The sequence below is a fragment of the Octopus sinensis genome, linkage group LG2 (assembly GCF_006345805.1).
Source record: "Octopus sinensis linkage group LG2, ASM634580v1, whole genome shotgun sequence".
Lineage (NCBI taxonomy): Eukaryota > Metazoa > Mollusca > Cephalopoda > Octopoda > Octopodidae > Octopus > Octopus sinensis.
In genome coordinates, this window is record NC_042998.1 from 43,913,298 (window position 1) to 43,934,801 (window position 21,504).

Below are 21,504 nucleotides of genomic sequence, written 5' to 3' on the forward strand. Positions count from 1 at the left end.
GGAAGGTCACCCAATACTAAATCTGTAACACCTTTCATAATACAGCTGCTCTAACAAGGAGAACAAGCAAGTAGAATTAATCAATACAGACTATTGTGCGCACGCACACGGTGAGAATTGGGGAAGGAAAATAAGAGAGGGAAAGAGAGAAGTAAAAGGAGCAATTAAATTCTGTATCCATTACCTTAAAATAGAATATGGACATTTTACAAAATTGCAATTTTAATTAAAATTTCATTATTAAAAATAAACAAATTCGCTCAGAAAGTAAGAGAATATATAACCTTACAGAAGCAAAATGATTGAAATAATAATGATTCTCTTTTAATGCCCGTTCATTGTATGAAACCAAATTAAAGGGAAACACTATTTATTCTGGTAACTGTTTGTACAGGGTACATTCATACTGGAAAAATTAACACATTAATTAACTTTCCTCTATGAAATATCTTAACTCATTTCACACTACACATCATTTCCATTTCTGAATTCTCCAATTATTTGTCGATAAAATTTCATATTTGCAAACGTATTTTAAAAGCATATTATTTTGGATATCATCATATTAATAAATTGTCTTCATTTTAACCAAAACAAGATTTTTTTTCTCCAAAACAATTTAATATCACCAAAGAAATTTTCCATATCGTTCACGTACAGAAGGAATGGATTGTGAAGCATAATAAATAAAAACTAACACTCGCGACTGTTTGACTATTAAAAAGAATTGACAGTTTTGTTTTAAGAATTCATTGATTCACCAAATAATACATCAAGTACCGGTATCTTATCGTCTCTCAGTGATTCACTCCTTGCAGTAGTAATGGGCAGCATTAAGACAGCTGTGACCAAGCAAATTTCAGTTATCATCTTTTGGGGAGGGTGTCTAGGTTTATATTATCAAATATGTGCTTCCCCTCCTTTAAAACGATGGAGTATGATTTGGTCGGTATCTTTAGCAAGTCGAACGCTTTTTAGAATCCAGTCTATTGTTACAAGTAGGGTCTCACGCATAGTTTGGTTGTAAAATTTCGATCATCGAAGTATATTTAAGTAGTAGACTCCCTCTGCCGATTCTTAAAATCTAGAAAGAAAAATATTTAAAAAAACGACAGTAATGCATATAAAGGAAATAAATAAATCAGTCGATCACAATTTCTGACCATATAGAGAGTACATATGGAGATGAATCTGTTTTATTTGAAACCAAATGGTGAAGGGAACGGATATATTCAAGTTATATGAGAGCTTCTCGATGAAGGATATTCTACACAGCAAAGCTAAGAACAAGTAGTTTATTGAAGGTGTATAGTCACATTGATTATGAGTATGATAAATATGGCTTAGGGAAAATACCTCAAGTGTAAATTGAACACAAATGCGACACAGTCTCTCTCTCTCTCACAGACACCCCCAATCCCTCCCCAGACACTCATATATATATATATGTATATATATGTATAATAATAATAATATGAGGGAATATTATTCCAAACTTATATTTATATAAGTCACTATATTTATATTGAAGTGATTTTACTACTACTACTAATATTTTTACTATGATTATTTCTTAAATATAGCCACGAGACACGTGTCGTTATTCAACCAAATATATACGCTTTATTTATTATTTTGCACATTACTTAATCATCGTTATATGTTTTATCTTAAATTTACTCTTTCTATAATATGTAATTTCTAGATGGTATGATTTAATTTTTCATTATTGAATTGATGAAAGGTGTTTTTCCTAATTTACCCCCCCCCATATATATATATATATATATATATATATATATATATCACATGAAGTTAAAGAACTTTGGTCACCTGAGATTATCTAAGCATTAAGTAGACAGATTTTCCTCAAGGAATGTTTTTTAAAAATCTATAAAGAACATTAATGAAAGTAAAAATGGAAAGTCCAATACGAATAATTGATCAAGATTCTCTCTACAAAAGTATTCATAGTACATTATAGTTTCCATCAGTTCTAGGAGTTCTATGTTCGAACTAGTTGAGCCGACATCAACGAATTTGTATTTCTAAGCTGTCAATGAAACTATAGACTACTGCTGTCCTAACGCCTGCCAATCTATTCATCTTCGTTCACCGACCAATGGCTAAATCTCCGATAAATTGTAAGGTTCTTTGTGATCTTTTTGATTTATCTTGAACGTGGCTTTTTCATGAAAGAAATTTATAATTTCGAGATCTGTTGTACACAAACCAGATAACACGACATACTATTGAATATTTCAATATATTGAACGATTGTATCACAACAGAGGTAGTTATTTGATGCGTGACAAAGCATTTGCCTTAAGGAATTGGTTGTTGCACATATCGTGCAGTATCATAAAATGAAAACCAGTAAGATGAACCAAAACACATTATCAAGTGATAAGTAACAGATATAATATAAAAAAGATGCAACAAATATTTCATTATAACACCATTGTGAATAGTGTGACTGAAGTATGTATAACATGAACATAGGGAGTTGGAACCATGATCCTAAGATCGTGTGTTCGATTCTTGTATTGTGCCTTGTGTCCTTCGGCAAACTACTTTTGTTCACTGTTCCTCTATCTACTCCTGAGTACCAGCCGAGTGATGATGCATCCATCTCTTCCTCCTGTTTACATTCTGAATGTTCTGCTAGATAAACAGTTGAAGGGTCAAGGCAATGTCTTTGGTTACTCGTGACTATGTAGTCGCCTAACATAATTAGCGAAAGCACGGTACATGCTACGAAGTCATACTCATTTGCGAGTAGTATTTATGCGTGTTTTTTAGAAGCGCGTTATCTAAATCCAAGAACACAACAGTTCCAACATACATACGGTATTCCTTCTATAACGATGAGAATATATTTATTCCTTATGTTACGGAATTGTTACATTAAGATGCTCCGAGTAAGTTGATATGTTTTCGTCCGGTAAAAATAACTACATAAACAGAAATACATTATTCTAATTATTATAATCTTCAGTCGTTGGATTATTGCATGCTGAGGCCCCGCCTTGAAGTGCTCTTATTCTATCGGTTTCTTTCCTGTCGAACCGCTTTTGTTACAAACTATATGTGTGTTTGTGTCAAGGACCATGTCACAAATGCACATATGCTCACGCACACAAACATACATAAATACCGAGTTTCTATGCAGTTTCCATCTACCACATTCATTCACAAGAAATTTTTTGGCCTGGGGCTATATTAGAAGATTCATATTCAAGTTGCTCTGCACTGAGATTGAACCCGAATACACGTGGTTGCGAAGTAAACTTCTAGAGCACATAACCTTGTCTAGATAGTTTTCAATATTCTACAAAGTAACGGCAGCGATCTCGTAGAATTATTAGCACAAAGCGTAAAATGCTTAACGGTATATTTTCCGGCTTTACGTTGAGGCCCTTTTATCCTTCTGGAGCCGATAAAAGAAGTCCATTTGAGCACTGGGGTGAGGTGTAATCGGCTTACTCTTCCCTCCAAAATTGCTAACCTTGCGCCCAAATAACTGGCTTTGTGCCAAAATTAGAAAAAATATATTCCATAAAGCAATAATAAATTCTTTATAAAATTAAGTATTCTTTTCTTCTTTCCTAATGCCTGCAAGATGGTGCTAAAAGATAAATACTGAACAAATCACATTTCTAGTCTTGTATATAAATAATTAAATTATATACTGTATGGTCTGTTATTTAATTTTCTTCGTACACTAATTGTTAAATGTTTACTTGTAGGTTATTTGTTTCTGGTGTGTAAACATAGATTGATAGAGCATACATGGTACTGGCGGTCTTTAAACTAAATATAAAGCAGCTAAATACAATTTGTGATTTTTCGACTGTCACACTTCGCTATTTTTCTTCAGTTTATAAGTGCAAGGTTATTTTAGTGTAAAATTATAAATATGTCATTATAGAGTACGAGCAAAACGCCCCCGTCCAATGGACGGTGCTGAGTTGTCAAAAAGTTAACCAAATTTTCTCAAAACAACTTGTCCGACCGTCCCATAGGCCCCACCGTTGAGAAACTGATTTAACCTAAATTTGAGACACCAGCAAAAGAAGAAATAAAGATAGATTTTTTTCTATTCCAAGAAAAACGATTTTACAAATGCACGTTCCCACGGCTTTATCGATCGCATTCTCACCTGGAATCGATTTTTGTAATTTTCTCAAGACTTATACACGCCCTGATACCGTCGGTATCTACATATCAAATTTGAGCGCAATCGGATGGAGGATGTCCGAGGTCCTAGAAGACACACAAGGGACCTATAAACATGATTATGAAATCCGCTGTCCTCACCACCATAACTAACTAACATATGAACGTCTTAACTAAATCTCTTCTGTTGCTTAAAATGCTAGACCTTTCAAATTTGTTATGTTTTTAAAAAAATAGACACACTAGAGGATGTGATCCTGAAAAATTAGCGGAGAAAAAGGCAAGATGGTCACGGCTGGAACGTTTTCGATGATAACCTTATTCATAAGGGCTACCATGGTGCTAAACGACAACATCCATGACTAAAATGTATAGATGGAAAGTGTAAGAGGAAACAAGACTGAGATGACGAACAGAACAAGAACAGAGAGGGAGAGAGAGAGAAAGAGAGAGAGAGAGAAGAGAAAGAGAGAGAGAGAGAGAGAGAGAGAGAGAGAGGGGAGGATAGACAGGAGAGAAATAAAGAGAACGAAAACGATTAGAAAAGGTAAGAGAAACGAAAGAAAAGCTTGTGTAAGACACGAATAAAACGAGCTACGTGTGAAATATCACATGGTCATTTACAGCCTACTTACATCGTGACCACTGAAGCGCACACGTTGCTGCTGAGCCCCAAGTCAGTCTTGCTTAGTATGAAACGCTTCTGGCGACATTTTCAATATTTTTCAGTGTTTGTCTGTTATGTTTTCCATTTTCCTTTCTGTCTGTATGAAGGCACTGGCGTGGCTGTGTGGTAAGAATTTTGTTTTCCAATCATATAGTTCTGGATTAAGTAATACTGCGTGGTACGATGTGCAAGTATCTTTAAATATATCCCCGAGCTGACCTAAGCCTTGTGAGTATATTTGATACACAATATGTGTGTGTGTGTGTGTGTGTGTGTGTGGAGGCGCAATAGCCCAGTGGTTAGGGCAGCGGACTCGCGGTCGTAGGATCGCGGTTTCGATTCCCACACCGGGCGTTGTGAGTGTTTATTGAACGGAGACATCTAAAGCTCTACGAGGCTCCGGCAGGGGTGGTGGCGATCCCTGCTGTACTCTTTCGCCACAACTTTCTCTCACTCTTTCTTCAGTTGGCCTGCTTGCTTAGCCAGCGGAATGGCGTCATTTGAAGGCTGAAATAATGCGAAGCGCATTGTGACCAGCGATGTTTTGCAATATCTGATAGCCTGGTCGGTCACGGTGATCACGTTGATATACATATATTCATATCCGTGTAACGTCGTCCGTTTTTCTGTCCTTGTTTTGTATACATTCGAAGCTTTCTTCCAAGGAATCTAATACGCTTAGTTTAGTTTTTCCTTGGGGCTGGCCAGATTGGAGCAATCTCAAGATTAATCAGCCGAAATTGTGAGGATGATCCGGTTCTTGACTGAAGATTGAAGGCTTCGAATGTCCCGTCCGTGTTTTTTGTATCGTCTTCTAAATGTTTTGCGTTCTTGTCCCAGTTTCTGTATATATATATATATATAATATATATATATATATATATATATATATACACACATTCATACACGCGTATTGATACTGCTTCCGTCACAAATAATTAATTTTTAATAAGCCTGCTCTCTGAAAAGATGCTGATATTCTATATATTGTAGAAGCAAAATATGACTGGCATGCAGTAACAGGATGTGTCCCATTTATGATTTCCAGTGGAATGAAATCTTGTGATATTGGAGTGTTCCGGCGCCCATGACAGACATTGATCGCCTTCTACGATCAGTATATGTGCATTTATGCACCAAGCACCGATATGAGAGGGTGTCTCGACGCTAATAACAAAGTATTTCGTTTTCTAACAAGACGTCCGTGTTAAGTTGGATATAAAAATATTACCTTTTGGTATTGATATTACTTCCGCCGTTAATAATTAATTTCTAATAAGCCTATTGGCTGTTTGTGATATAAGTGTCTGGATGCTGGTGTTCTATATATCGTAGCAGCGGGATTTGTTTGTATGTGGTGACCGGATACCTCCCACTGATGATTGCCAAGAGAATAAAATCACGTGATGTGGTAGTTCTGGCGCTCATATTAAACTATTCTCGTCCGCTACGATCTGTGTGTGTGCTTGTATGTACCAAGCGCTTTCATGAGATGATCTTTCAAGGCTAATAGCGCAGTATTCGGTATTAATACAACTTTTCTTGCTGATTAATCTCTCTCTGTAAAGCTGAAGTTGTCTGTGTGTGGCAGCTTTGGTAGCCTTCAACTAACACTATCTCCTCCGAGACCTTGCTGCGCAAGTTGACCAACATTGAGAGTATGATAGAAGAAGGCTTGCTCTTCATTCCTCAGAAGATAAAATTCAAATCGGACCATGTTAAAACCAAAAATTATTTACATCAAAAAGGTGCTTTTTTTCTATGAAAATCCATATCTTTTACGATTTTTTGACTGTTGTGTCGCCATTTTCGGTGTATTTCAACCAGAAGAATGTTCACTTAAAGAGAATAATAAGCTACATAATACAAAATTTTTACTTTTCAAAAATTCCAATTCTAAAATAAAGGGTTGAAACAAACCCGAGCAACGCCGTGCGACACTGATAGTATTTATATATATTTGTGTTTGTGTGTCTGCGTGTTTATGTTTGTGCTTGTTCTTCACCACCTGTTGATAAAAGTTGCTGGTTTGTTTATGTCTCTGTAAACTAAGGATTCGGCAAAGAGACCAACAAAATAAGTACTAGGTTTAAAAATATGCGTGGGGTCGACGCGTACGACTAAAACTTGCCACAGCCGTGCCCCACTATGAGTGACACAAGCAAAAGGTGAGAAAAATGTGATGACCCACGGGATAATTATCTGTTTATTCTTTTACTTGTTTCAGTCTTAGTTATGCTGGGGCACCACGTTAAAGGGACTTTAGTTGAACAAATCGATCCCAGGGCTTATTCTTTGTAATCCTAGTACTTATTCTCTTGGTCTCTTTTGCCGAGCCGCTAAGTTCAGTTGTCAAGCGATGGTGGTGGGAGACAAACACAGACACAAACACACACATATATACATATATATATATATATATATATATATATATACATACGACGGGCTTCTTTTCGTTCCCGTTTACCAAATCCACTTGCCCCAATGGTATTGTAGAAGACAGTGGCCACACAGCCTTGTTGTTTTTTCATAAGAGTAATGTGTTACTTGAGGGATATTTTGGCTAATATTTCTTTTGTGTGAAACGACCACATGGTAGATTCCGCATTGGCTTTGGCTGAGGGAGTTGCTTACAAGAAAGAATTTGTAAGAAAGAATTTGTAAGAAAGAATTTGTAAGAAGCGTGTTAAAGTGGAAATAAACGATGTAAAAAGATAGGGAAGAAAAAAAAATAGAGTTAGGTATGGAATACCAAATGAGTAGTTACGTCTAATAACTTTCAATTGAATCAAATTGAAAATTTGTAGTATATAGCTTAACGCCAAGTCAAACTTGACTGAGTAGACTTTCGATTGAGTAAATGCAAGTGTTCAACCGTAACCATCTTACTACCTTCTTTTTAGCATATTCATGGAGCATCATCGGCTACATCATCCAATTTCGGTTAACAAATTTCTTTATGACGGTACAATGTCATTTGAAATTGCGGTGAGTCGGCCTTGATTGAAAAGTCGACCTAGTATCAAGTGCTTCCATCCATGATCATCCCATTTTTTCTTTTCTTTTCTGTTTTTTTCTTTGGTGATGTATAGTATTCGACACTGGTTCTTTCTTTAGCCCTTCAAGTTTTTACAGGGTCGAGTTGCTAGCCCAACGCTTAACCCCCCTCCTTTCTCATCCTAGACTTGGGACCAGGCCATGACGGAGATAATTGGCGATCATTGATTGCCCGATGTGCCGCTCGAAGACGCCAACGGACCGAAGAAGAAGAAGAAGAAGAAGAAGAAGAAGAAGAAGAAGAGTATACCACGAGCTGTATTATTCAATGTGGCCATCTGTTTTTTTTTTCCCTTAATCTTGCTAAGGACGGCAAAATGTGATTGAGGGAGATTCTGGCTACTGTTTCTAGTGAACGGAGCGACCACGTAGTGGTTCTTTCATTAGTTTGAGTTGTGAGAAATGCAGACAGTGGGCGCCGTGCTATCGAACTTGTGAGACACAGTGCTTTGAAATGAGGAATCAATTTACTAGCATCGTTAGCATAGCTGTCGTGAAATGTAATATATTTTGTTTACTAAAATGTCTATACTTGCTTTTCTGCTTTTTTTTTTAGAGGAATTACAACAACAACAACAACAACAAAAAACAACGACAATAAAAAACAACTACGATAATGGACAAAACACACACACACACATACAAAAAAAGAATAAAACAGTAAATATAGACCTTTTTTCCCGAGCCTGCTAAAGAGTTATATATTACTGCAAACGAAAATAATACATCCCTAAGTTAACAAGCGAAAACAAAAATAATTATAACAATTAAAGCAATTAAGTCCTGGCGATGGAGTTAATGTATGTTAAGCGATATACTTTTATTTATTTGATTATTTATTTATCAATTGAATTATTTATTTATTTACTTATTTAATTATTTATTCATTCATTTATTTAGATTTCCTTCTAGACAAATGTGTTGCGCGCGCGTGTGTATGTGTGTTCGTGTGCGCGCGCGTGTTTCTGCTATTTTGTTCCTGTTCGTTCGTCAGTTATTTTTGTTCTTTTTGGCGGGAGGAGGGATTGTTATTTATTGTTATTGTTGTTGTTGTTGTTGTTATTGTTGCTGCTGCAGCTGTTGTTGATTCACGTCGTTGTTTTAGTTTAATCTACCAAACATATGGTGTGTGTCTTCATAGTAGCACAACCTTCCCCGTAGGTTCGTCGATTACATGTCGATAACTCGTTACCTGTTAACCAGCCAGACGTAAGAAAATAAACCCAAAACAGATCGTTCATCCATTATTGCACAGTAGAAACAACGCACGCGCACACGTTTACATTAATATGCATGCACATGTAAAAAAAAAAAAAAATAAATAAATGTGCGTTCACGTACAGTTATGAATTTGCATCACACGCATATACCCGCATACACGTATATACAGATACAGAAAGACACGAAGACAAGATTCACTTATATACTCACTCATGCGCACATATATTCACACAGAAACACACAGTAACACGTGCATATTTAAACATCCTCTAGCAGTTAATGCAACTGCTTCTACAGAAGGCAGAATTTTTTTCTTCTTGTACTGCAGGTCGCTGTGATTTTTTTTTTATTTATTTACCAGTTTGTTAATCTTTTGCATTTTCTAATATTGACAATCTTTCCAAACCATTTATATAACTGTCTGTCTTTTCTAACATCTTTGTACCGATTAAAATGCAGTCTGTGAAGAATTACTTCAATAATACCGCACTACTTTATGCATCTGTGCAACTAAATAGATTAATATAATCAATTAATTTTATTTCTTTTCAATTCAAAAGCAATTGCTTTCTTTACTCGTTTGTTTATTTTTTTTCCCGCTCACTTAGAAAAAAAAATTCTTACAGCTCAGAATAGCGCAGAATTTTGCCGCGTAAATTATACAGCGATGCTATGTCATACAGTTCTACTTGATGTAAACATTATCATATGACATCATTACAATCACATTCGTCTTCACTCATGAATTTTATAAATTTTATAAACATTTTCTTGAAAATACCTTACAATACAATATTATATAATACTACATAATATTTTTTTTTAATCTATAAGAATACATAGTTGCACGCTGAGATAAAACCGAATAAAACGATTTACAGGGCTCTGTTTGGTGCCACGAGTTTTCAGTTCAATTTTTTTCAACCGGAGTCAACATTACATTTTAACTATTAAGAGTTCATAAAATAAAGGTAAGAGAGTGGGATGAATTTGAATACCTGTATAACCTTCTTTTAATAGAAAATTATCGTTATTAGATTAGAACAGTTGTAGTTGGGTAGCAAAAATTGAAAGGGAGAATTAGCTGAAACAAGAATCTTATGCTACTAGGCACCAGGTTTATACTTGAATTCTCCCTTGACGACGATATCTCTAAAACGAGGGTTCTTATCTTTCTATATTATCCCTTCCTTCCTTAAACCAAAGATTGATTTTCTATAATACAACAATATTTTTGCTTATTGTTGATTTAGTTGTTTCTATGGTTGACATAAAAAAATATGACTAATAAAACAAGTAACAAAAAGACAAAGATACAGTGCAATTCTTGACTGTTTGTGCAGTTTACTGCTATCGCTGTAGCAACTTAACTGCTCTAAAACTACTCCGATGTCATTTGTCATTCCTATGTGAATAGATTAAAAAAAGGAGGTATCTATAATGAACAGGGTTCAATCGATTATATTCTTTGGTATAGAGAAAATAAATCACCTCTAGTGTTATCTAGTCATTATTAAGAAATAGCACAAAGGGAGTTATGCTACGCACGCTTCTGAAACCCTATCTCATTACAAAGGTTGCATTCAGTCTTTATGTGAGGAATTTAATTCTATTTGCCTCAAGCTTCATAGTTAATTAAGAACACTTTTTTTTATTATTATTGATTGACACATCATCCTGTTAACTTGAATCGACTGGATTGTTCAATGACTAGTTCAAAGATTTGCGCTGGGAAAATGATAAGCGTTGCAGCCCTTCTTTTCAAAGTCCTATACATCTAAGATGCTTTACTCGCATGAGCTGAATTACACTAAGAATGGATTGTTTCATTCGTTTGAAACTGATAAAATAATCGTTAATTAATAAACAAATATGGATTATATTAACTCTATAACGTCTCTTTATAGTGTTATATGTGTATATAAAAGAAATATTTTACGAGCTTTTGCTAATTCCTTGGGAATATATGTCAAAGTCACAACCTGACACTTGCCTGCTTTTACAAACAATAAATTTGCAGGTATTAACTATTGTTTTGTTTTTTATTAAAGGTGCCGAGACAACATTATGCAACAGTAAATTCAAAAGTAGTTTATGTTAAACAATAACAAAAAAAAAAACGCTATTTAGTTTTTAGTTTTATACAAAAGTGTAGCAATTTGTTGGAGGTAAGTTCAATGACTGTATTTATTCCTGAAAGATATTAACAAACCATCATTATATTTGTTAATATTCTTTAGTCATATAGGTGTTTCTTGATTGAATAACTATGACCAATTGCTTCCAGCCTGTGATCATCCCATTTATTTATTATTTTTTTGTTTTTGTTTCAAAGAGTTTATTGTCAAAGGAATTTGACTGTTTGTTATCAAAGGGGCGAGGATTTGTTGCAGGATAATCAGGACGTGTAGACAAGCCAACACATAATGCACATCACAGTTACGAGGGTTATAGTTTTTCAAATAGTTTCTTTCAGAATTACTTCATCTTTAGTTATTGGTTATATCACCTTCGCCGCAAGGGAACAGAGGTTTAAATTTAGGACACTGGTTATTCCGAACTTTGTTAGAGACTGATCAGCATGGTAGCAAGCATTGTCAATTCGAAGAGCAGCCCAGGGAAACATGGAAATAACTGGTTTTGAGGAAAGCTGTATATTATGCTTGAGCATTTTTAATGCACACCTGCACCAGGCCTTACGAGCTCTATCGAAAAACATTAGTTGACAAAACAGCACTCAAAGGAGGAAGTATAGTTGTTCAAATATATTTCCTTCCTATCTTCATCGCCCTTCCCCACTCTCTTTTTCGCTTTTGCCCTATAAATTTATTTGTGTATTCCATGTCTGTTCCCCTTTTATTGTAATGATCAAAAAGTGTTATGTTCTGTAAACAGTAGCTTGACATTTAAAAAAAAACTTTCCTCGTAGTACTCACTAAGTAACTAAGATAAACCTTATTTTGGAACCCTTTATTGGAGGCAATCAGTGGACATGAGAATAAATAGAATGTCGATCACATTTGACAACCAAAAGCAACTAATTTCAGGCATCCCTGAAAATAGTATAGCAAATCCGTATTTGTTGTTTTGCTCTCTCGGAAAAGATACTTTCAGTTTATATCGCTTCTACGTGCAGTCAACAAGAAATCTATAGGCTCAGTCGAACTAACTGCAATTTGGTGCCATCAATAAGTTCAGTATGGTAAATAAAACGTTGATAATCTAATCATATGTCTATATATTATGAAGTCGCATTTATATTAGCTTTGACGAAAATGTTTTCCTGTCCCAGTGCTAGAGAAGTAAAACGAAATGATCGTTTCTTCAATTTTTCATTCTAATGATACAGATGATAGAGAAAATGGATGTGTGCTGGTTCTTCATTTCTTGAAAGTTATCAGAGAACTGAGTGGAAGATTGTAACTTGGAATCAATCGATACCGTGTGACAAAAGTGATTTCGTATATAGCATTGAAGACTCGACGAGGATTGTCATTTCATAAACGTATTTTCCACAGAGGTTTTTGAACTAAGAACCAAAAACTTGCCACGTACTCATTTCCGAGCATACCTCTGTGTACTACTACTACTACTACTACTACTATAGATAGTATTGCTGTGCTGCAGCAGCTGATAATGTTGCTGAAGGTGATGATGAAGTGGTGGATGACAACGACTACGAAGCTATGTTAATAACAGTTGCTCATATTGGCAGAAGTCCAAAACTTTTAATGGTAGTTTTATTCTTTTGCATCGACGTAATTATTTGTAGAAATGGTCATCAAAATATAACTTGTTTTTGAAAACAGTCATGTTGATCGAATTATTTTCTTATCTGACACATTATATGGTCCGGGATTTACATTCAGAACATGTAGATAATAATAATAATAATAATAATAATAATAATATAATAATAATAATAATAATGATAATGATAATAATAATAATAGTAATAATAATAATAATAATAATAATAATAATAATAATTTCTACTAAAGGCACAAGGCCTGAGATTTTGGGGGAGGGGCTAGTCGATTACATCGACCTCACCATTTGAAGGGTATTTAATTCATTGACCCCGAAAGGGTAAAAGACAAAGTCGACCTCGGCGAAGTTTGAACTCAGAACGTAGTCACGGTCGAAATACCACCGAGCATTTCGTCCAGCGTGCTAACAATTCTGCCAGCTCACCACCTTAATAATAATAATTTCCATTTTCCCCCTTTATTTTCTTTGTTGACTTTTTTTATTTTTCGTTTTTTTATTTTTTCTCTGTCTTTGTTCCCTTTCTCTCTATCACTTGACTTTATAAATGGACAATTTGGTGTGTTTATTTTAATGGCTTACCAATGTATACAATGCGTTTCTCTGCCCCAGGTGTCAGAAAGACACTCGACAAGAAATGGAAAGAAGATGATAATGAAAATGGTTTTGATAATAATAATAATAATAATAATAATAATAATAATAATAATAATAATAATAATAAATGCCCTGATGCAGTACCAGGGAGTGGCTCTTATGGCTTTTGATCTTAACTGATTGGAAGTGTTATCATGTACATTGTTTTGACTTCGTATCAAAGATGAGCTACAGCAAATATTTTGCTCAATACCACAGATTTGCTTGTCAGTTGTTTGACCATAACCAGTTGAGCACGTCCCTTAGTTGCTGCCGATATGTGCATCTCTGATCACGAGCAGAAGTAGTGGGGGAGCATCATAGCCATGTGTTGAGTAGAATTCTTGGGGTTTGATTAATTCACCTCTGGAAACATGGGTGTTTTGTTCAACATTCTTAAACAACCCTTATTCATGGACCTTTTGAGCGGAATGGGTTACTCGACCAGAAGAAAATTTTAACTAGGCCCCACCTGCAAGGTCATGTGCTGTTTATCTTGATATGAGATCACCATGTTGCGCACACATGGTTGTGATGCATGTCCCTAGTGTACTCTTCTCAGACAGGTAGTCATGATGGGTACACTGGGCTTCGTATATTTTACCCCAGTGTCACTTTGATGGCATGCACTGCTCTCTCTCACTCAATAATAATAATAATAATAATAATAATAATAATAATAATAATAATAGAATTAACAATATAATACATACAGAAAATGTGATGCACCCACAAACACTTAAGAAACAAGATGAAAGAGTAAACAACTGGAAAATGGAAGGGCAATACCTCAAGAAATCGAAGGAAAAGACAAGATCAACACTTGGGGATGGCTAACAAAAAATGATATGAAAGGATGCACTGAGGCATTGATATGCAGCGCCCAGGAAAAGCTCTGGGAACTAATTACACCAAGTTCTAAACATATAAGAGTGGAGAATCACAGCTTTGTAGGATGTGTGGCAGCAGAAACGAAACAATCTCACATATTGTGAGTGAGTGTAGCAAGCTTCGCCAAAAGTACTACAAAAAGAGGATCGATAACGTGGGTAAGTTCGTCCACTGGAGGTTGTGAAGAGCACGGCCTGAACAGAGCACGGAAACGGTACGAACATGAACCAGAAGGATTTACTGAGAACAAGGAATATAAGATACTGTGAGATTTTACAATCCAATGTGACACCCTAATGGAGGCTCGGAGACATAATATTGTTGTGGTACATAAGGGAGAAAAGGGAAACCAAGATTATAGATATTGCAATACCTGGAGATGCACGCATAAGTGACAAAGAAGTAGAAAATAATGAAAAGTACAGACTGCGACTGCTAAAAGACGAAATTGGAAGATTGTGGACTATGGGGAGAGTGTCTGTCATTCCAGTAGTTGTAGGGGCACTCGGAGCACCAACAACCAAGTTCAAGAAATATGTCAAAGAAATCGGAGTGAACATGAGAGCAGAGCAAGCCCCCAAAACTGCTCTGCTGGGGACAGCTAGGATTTTGAGATTAGTACTTGGATATTGAGTCTCTCCGACTATAATTAACAAGTAAGTATCAAAGCTTATAATGTGCGGGAAGAGAATTTGTGAGACTTATGACAACAGGCTGCTGTCCGTTCTCACAGAATCTACCAGAACAAACAAGACCGAGCGTTCTGAGAAGTAAAACAATGCTGCTACTACTACTACTACTACTACTACTACTACTACTACTGCTACTACTACTACTACTACTCTACTACTATTACCACTACCAATACTACTACTACTACTTTAATAGAAAATTATTGTTGCTACTACTACTACTGCTGCTGCTGCTACTTCTACTACTACTACTACTGATGATGATGATGATGATGAGAATGATGATAATGATGATGATGATGATGATGATAGAAGCAAAGAAAATGAGAATGTCCAGCAGAGCTTTTGCAAAAAGTTTGCCTTCTTGCCACAGCCAGAAGATAATTCGAGAAGCTAGTTGAAGAAAAGAAATAGCATGGTACCGTAGGCTGCAGGTAGCAAGCCCGCTGCTTATGGGAGATTGCAGGACTGATTTAAATGAATGATAATAATCCTTCTTACTACTAATAAGAACAAGGTCTGCAATATTGTTGGGGAGGAAACCAGTCGATTACATAGAGTCCAGTCATTGACTGACAATTATTTAAACGACCCCGAAGGATGAAAAAGAAAGTCGACCTCGACGGAATTTCGGACTCAAGTACATAAAGACGAAGTGCTACTGAGGGTTTTGTTCAGATCGGAAACGATCCTGCCAGCTAGTTGCCTTCTTTCTACAATAGGTACAATGCTTGAAATTTGAGGTGCTAACCATTTACATCGACCCCAATGCTAAAATGGTGGTTTTTTATCGAGCCCAGTATTTGACTGGCACTTATTTAATCGATCACGAAGGATGAAAGGTAAAGTCAAGTTCGGCGGAATTTTAAAAACTCCGAAGAAATACCTAAAACACGTTTTCAACGTTCTGACGATTTTGCTACCTCGCCGCTTTATTTAATTCTAACAGAGACACCAGCGTGAAATTTATGGAGGTGGGATATATTCTGTTTAACCGCTCCCATTTTCTGACTGGAATTTTAACGTACTCGCAAGAATGAATTGCAATATTATCCACAGGACATTTAAACCCAAGCGTTAAATGCTAAAATCTGCTAGGTATTAATAATAACAGTTGTTAGAAGTGATTTCAAACAAAGATGAGCACTATTCAGGAGATGTGAAAGTACTGTAAAGAATTACTTGTTGGGTGTGTTCTATATATATATATGAAGAGTTGTGTTAAAATCTGCCGCATATATAAATTAGTAGGATACGTGTCAGTCTTTGATAACCCAGTTACTAACAAAATAATAAACAAATGGACAATGTAATTTTAAGTGGAGATATCCTAATAGAGTAAGAGGTACAAATGAAGACATGCGATGAATTAGATGAGAAAATCTTGCTGATTCTTAAGTTAGTAAAGAGAGATAAAGAACTTTGCGTATTTTCTCAGACTGATGATATCGAGGCGGTTGATGCCCAAATTAAACAGTTATAGGTCAATGTCCGGCATAAACGTTGTAGGCGTTGAGAAAACAGGAGAAGGAGGAGGATCCACTAGCTTAAATGTATTCAGTAGAATAATGTCCAGAGTGAATTGATGAATCAAATGATATAGCCTAGGAACACGTTAACCCTGATGTAGGTTCGCATATCCTCTAAACTGAACTAATGTCACTCGATTATGCTTATAATTTTGTGATAATCTATGGGCTGGGAGTAGAAAAATATGAAATATCAGTGCTTTATAATATAATGGGGAGAATATTATCGGTTCAGGAACGATGACTGACCTTAGAGAAAGCAAAATCAATCCAAGGGCTGCAAATAAGAATATATTCTTGGATAATTTTAAGGACTAAAGATCCTTATTTCTCACAGGTTGAATCAATTAATATGTTGCATATTTTAAACTATTTAGAATGATAAAAGACTGACCTATCAAACGTTTTGTGACAAAGCTTCAGAATTTCTTACAAGCTTACAATAACATGTAAATAACAGAGACAGAGCAAGAGATAAATTAGCAGGGCCCACGAGTACGGCTCAAACTACCTGTTCTTATCACCTCTTCATTCAAAAGACAAGAACTACCTCATAAACAAGAAATCTCTCTCTCTCTTGCTCTCTCTCTCTCTCGCTCTCTCTCTTTGTGTATGCTTTTATCCCCCACTTTGACAACCAGTAATTTAGTGGTTCGGAGAAAGAGAGTCAAAGAATAAATATCAGGCTTAGAAAAATAATTACTGGGGTTCGATTAAAATTCTTCGAGTTGGTGACCCAGTATGGCCGCAGTCTAACGACTAAAACAAGTAAGAGATAAGAGAAGATAGTTGTCTGATGTGTTAAAAGTTTGAATCAGAGAATTACAATATGGACTGTTATACTTTATTACTTATAAATGCAGGCATCATGGAGTATAAAGAACGAACTGGGATTTTAGTTCACAGTTAAACTGTTAAACTGAGAAACAGTCCTGGTAACTCGGTCAGCCTATCTCACCTACTTTGAATAAAGAAAAAAAATAGCTGCTGCTTTGCTTCGTTGAATTCAGATCTATCCAGTAAATAAGCTTTAGTTTCCCTAATTCAAAGATAATCACGCACGTGTGCTAACTTAAAAGATAGGTATAACAAACAACGTGCGTAAAAAGAGCAAGAAACTAGCCGTAACAATCAATAGATAAGGCGATAAAAAAAAGAGCATGTAATAATGACAAATTAAATAATATGTACTGAGAAAATATTCCTTAAATTATAATATTTGTGCAGGAAAGCGACCACAAATATCCTATGCATTCGTAACTAATTATGAATGACTACAAAAAAAAAGAAAGAAAAGGAAAAAGATTACTTCACAAGCAATATTGTACATAATGCGCAGATGGATAAATTTTACGCTGATATTAGAATCAGACAGGTAGTTCTCACTTTCTTTCTAAGTGATACAGAATATGGCTTAATTTATTTTCTAAATTTTATCTAGTTATATAAAAAATAATCTGTTGATTGAATAATTATATGCATCTTAGTAGACATACGGCTGGTTCAGTGTTATAAGCATTAGTTAATATCAACCAACGCAGACTACTTGAACACAGTCATAATGGTTATGAAGTAAAATGTCTTAGGTTGGACTAGGTGACCCGCGCTAAAATCACGCAAGTCCGTATAAACTATTTCAGTCTAAGAATTTCGAAAGAAATTTGAATTGGTTAATCTATTGATTCATAGACGTTTACTTATCAGTCTGTAATCTAAAACCATATAAATAACTACCGATATTATAATGTAAAATACTATTTCAATAAAGGAAACCTCCAGAAAGAGGTTGTCACCGCAAAAATATAATTAAAGTGATAGAGAGTATTAACTCTGTTCATAGAAATAGAGAAATTGTGGATATTTTCATTTATATGAAATATTAAAATTAATAATAATAAATTAGATAAGGAGGAAAAAATGTAAATGAAACAGAGCAATAAAAATGCTAACAGTCTCCGCCCGATGCTAGTCATGCGAGTATTAGTTGCACTACAGCTGAAGCAAATAGCTTGCAGTTGCATCTGGCAACTTGTTCGCTACTACATATGTTCTACCGATATGCGCTGCAGCTGTTCCATTCTGAAACCAAATTTGTTTGAGTAAAAAAGAAGTAAAATAAAATAATAAAAAAAGGGAAAGGTAAAAGAGAAAAATAACACTTGACAACTATTCACTTTCTGGTACTTTGGTTCGTTCGAAGTAATTCATCCGTGAAATTAAACAACAGAATCTAGTTATTCCTGGACACAGTTTGGCGAAATGTTTAATTAAATTTTATTTTTGATGAAATGAAATTTATATTTTTGGCAACGTTTCCTATTTAAAAGTACTTTAGACATTTTCGTAAGATATATAGATATACTAACAGGTTGCTTTTCCTCTGCATCACAGCGATATTCTAAAGCTATGTAGTTAACTTGTATACATAGCCAGATGCAAGTATTTAACGACTGGTAAAACAAAGTGTATGCTTTGTTTGAAACCAGCTCTAGTGCATCTCGATGCTGATTGGTGTAGAACACCGGGTTTTGCTCAACACGTGGTCGTTATGTGACAATTTAACGAACAGCATGTAGTTTGCTAGCTTAAACTTCTCCCATGCTTTCACTCTTTCTGTCTTTCCATAATTGGGTTTGTTTTAAACTCATGCCGTGTGAGTTCCACTAAGTCTTCGGCGTAACTGCGTTTCTCTACTAAGCGGAGCATTAGTTATGCAGCGGTGCAACAGAAACCGACAAACGCACACACAAACACACGCCCATATATGTAAATATATAAAAATAAACACTGTAAATAGTTCAGTGAAAAGGATTCGTTATCGACAGCGAAATTAAATTTATAGTGAAAAGCGCGGAGTGTAAAAGGATCTTTATAGCAGTTCCAATCACAGACATACCAAAAACGACAGCAACAACAACAATAATTACAAACAGGAAACAAACAAAGGAATTTTTTTTTAAATATCTTTTTTGATTAACGCGTTCCCAGGAAAAATAATATTACAAAAATAATAAAAAAAAAAAAATTAAGAAACGAAGCTATCAATATTAATTTATTCGTGTGATGCAGCTTCGCGCATCGCATAAGATGAATATTTTTGTATTTCAGTAGGTGCACTGGATGATGTAAAGTTTTTACTGCAATGACAAGTGACTGTTGATATATATGTAGCAGCTACATTTTAATATATACTTCGGATGAAATAACAATTACTCTCACTCTAAATGTAATGTAAAGTTATTTATTTTTTTCCCGTTCTGATTCCCAATCACAAACTTACCATCTACAAACGCACAAATACACACATATACTAAATATTATATACACACATAGACACACATATACATGCATACACACACACATACACACATTCAACAGTTTCTATTTCTGCAAATGCAACTTTTAAAGCGAACAGCTTGAGAAGACAGGGGTTGCAGAATAACAAATGGAGTGAAATATCTTATAAAAATTCTGAAACTGCACTGTAAAAATTAATTTCCTAGATTTTCTTTTCTCAGTCTTTTCATCCGTAAAGATTAACCGAAAATTGATTTACTTCAGGAATTTCCCTTTGTAATTTTCAGGAATACTACGCGCACACACATACACACACGCTTTCTCACTCGCACAATCGAAACGGCAGCATAAGCTCACACAACACACATACACGTACACACGCGCGCACACACACTCGCAAACGCACATATATATACACAAAGACAAATACGCAATAAGAAGGAAATTAAAACTATTTTTTTTTGTTTGTTAGCGTCTCGTTAATCTGCTCTTATTTATTGTTTCCTTAAACGAATGAAACAAACCGGTTATAAGTTCTAATTATAAGATATAGCGCAGAATACCCTGCATTTCCGTCTATTTAAGATTCATGATCGGTTTAGTGATATTTTCTTATTTTATCTTTAAATTTCCTGATCGTAGATTCAAAATTCGCAATGTCTGTCATAAAGTGAAGAAATGCGGGAAGTATTACTAGACGTCAACAAATACTTCTCGGGATACTATCTAAGAAGCTGCACTTTGTAGTTCCATCCACTTGTTGCTAATTTATACGCAGTGAATAGACATATATATACATACATATATATATATATATATATATATATATATAGGTTTATGTGTGTATATGTGGAAACGAGAAAACGTCTGTGTATGTAGCATAATAATGTTCGCTCTCAGACACTGACAACAATTTCATAAATACATGCAAACAATACCAATACATATATATCGATTTATAAACTACACGTATTAATATTTATAATTTCGACATCTTTCGCAATCTTTTTGCTTCCCGAGTTTAATGGATTTTCGTTATTCATCTATTTATTTTTTACATTAATCTGTTTATCAATAAAAGTGATGAATTATGACATAAATTTATAACAATTCATAAACGTTCATCTAAAATTTCGCCTGGAAAACCGTTTTTCATATATTATTGTAATATATTTTGTTCACGCCTCTCTATCTCAAAAGTATATATTTATTTATAAAGAAGATGATCATCACATTTAAAACTTTTCTTTTAAACCGATAAATCCGATCAAATAATATTACTCTCATTTATGCAAATAACATAAATTTCTATATTTTAAAATATAATAACATTGTTTTTAAATATGAATAATGGTATGAAATACTAAAGTGTATATCAGTAATTTGGAAATTTCTGAGAAAATTAATTTAAAAAACAAACAAAAAGAACATACATACGAGGAAGAAAAGTTTCATATTTATCTTTCCATATTCATTTTTTTTTTTATATTCCGCCTTTCCAAATACTTTAGCCAACGAATTAGACGGAAGAAAGTTTCATAGTTCAATATATTCAAACATTTGCAAA

General features: G+C 34.8%; 1 long non-coding RNA gene across 1 annotated transcript; it reads right to left on the reverse strand.

The window, feature by feature from the left end:
- Positions 1-353: 353 nt before the first annotated feature.
- LOC118767746 lies at positions 354-21,495 on the reverse strand. Its single transcript, XR_005003657.1, has 2 exons — positions 21,375-21,495; positions 354-1,084 (listed from the first exon to the last, which is right to left on the reverse strand). It is a non-coding gene; the product is annotated as an uncharacterized LOC118767746 (long non-coding RNA).
- Positions 21,496-21,504: the final 9 nt, after the last annotated feature.